The sequence below is a fragment of the Aplysia californica genome, unplaced genomic scaffold (assembly GCF_000002075.1).
Source record: "Aplysia californica isolate F4 #8 unplaced genomic scaffold, AplCal3.0 scaffold00477, whole genome shotgun sequence".
Lineage (NCBI taxonomy): Eukaryota > Metazoa > Mollusca > Gastropoda > Aplysiida > Aplysiidae > Aplysia > Aplysia californica.
The window spans coordinates 518,879-520,270 of NW_004797747.1; positions in this window are offsets into that span (position 1 = coordinate 518,879).

A 1,392-nucleotide genomic window follows, 5' to 3' on the forward strand; every position below is an offset into this window, starting at 1 on the left:
GGGGGGCGGCGTAATGGCAAACCAAAAATGAAGCCTGGACTCATGACGCATAAAAAACAGTATTTTATGTACACACATACGTTTTCGTGCGTGTGCTCGTGGGTTCGCTTATGCAAGTGCGTGGGCAGCACTCTGCATGGGTACCTAAATGCACGCTTATCGCTACCTCAGAAAATACAAAGTTCTATCTGACATTTTTGGCTGTTTTGAATTACTACGACCAAGGTGTCAGACAGCAACAAATGTGAGGCGTGCTGACAAAATGAGTTACTTCTCACAATCCACAAATGGAGATATTGACCAAAAATCGACACTTGGGGTCAAATTTCTAGGTTTGTTATTGATGCAGTATTCATAAAGTAGTAAATGCCTTTTGCTATTTCATACTTACAAATGATAAAAACTGCACCTCTAAGCATGATGTATCTATTTCCATAAAGCCCTAAAGCGCGCTCATATGACCTATGCAGTTGCGAGCGCCGTAAAACACTTTACAAAAACAAAAACAATAGAGCCCTAATCCCAGAAGTAACTTATTTCGTCAGCACACTCCACAAATGGTCTGTCTGCTCCATCAAAATCGTAAGATTATTCGAGGTCGGTCGTTACCAAGACATTTAAAGAATTGCATTCGAAAAAAGGTTGACATGTGGAACTCAATAATATATATGTGAAGCGTGCTTACAAAATGAGTTACTTCTCGCAATGCACAAACGGAGATATAGGCCAAAAATCAACAATAAGGTCACATTTGTAGATTTTTTAAAAATTGATGTTCTTTAACTAAAACATGTCTTTTATTATTTCATACTTGTAAATCGTTAAAACTTCACCTAAAAGCGAGATGTATCGATTCCCCTATCTTAAAACGTGAATCCGAGAAGTAACTCGTTTTGCCTGCACGCTTCACATATATTTTACATGAAATGTCTCAGAGCTAGGAAGTGAGCAGATAGATTGGTAATGCTATGGTGGCGTTATACTAACAGATGACGTATAAATGTATACTTGCCTGGTACCACAATGTCATTAATGAGTGGAATGTAAATGTTTAAGTGAAAAACTGAACGTGTGTTTATCTGTGCCCAACTATGTGAATAAGAAGAGTACGAGATGCAAGATAAATAAAAGCATATTATGCTGAACGATAGTTTTAGAAAAAATTATGTTATTGCTTTCTCATCTTACTTGTCTCATTTCTGTGCAATGTTCTTGTTGCCGCTATTGTTGTTGCTGTTGTTGTTGCTGTTGTTGTTGTTGTTGTTGTTGTTGTTGTTGTTGTTGTTGTTGGTGGTGGTGGTGGTGGTGGTGGTGGTGTTGTTGTTGTTGGTGGTGGTGTTGTTGTTGTCGGTGGTGGTGTTGTTGTTGTTGTTGTTGTTGTTGTTGTTGGTG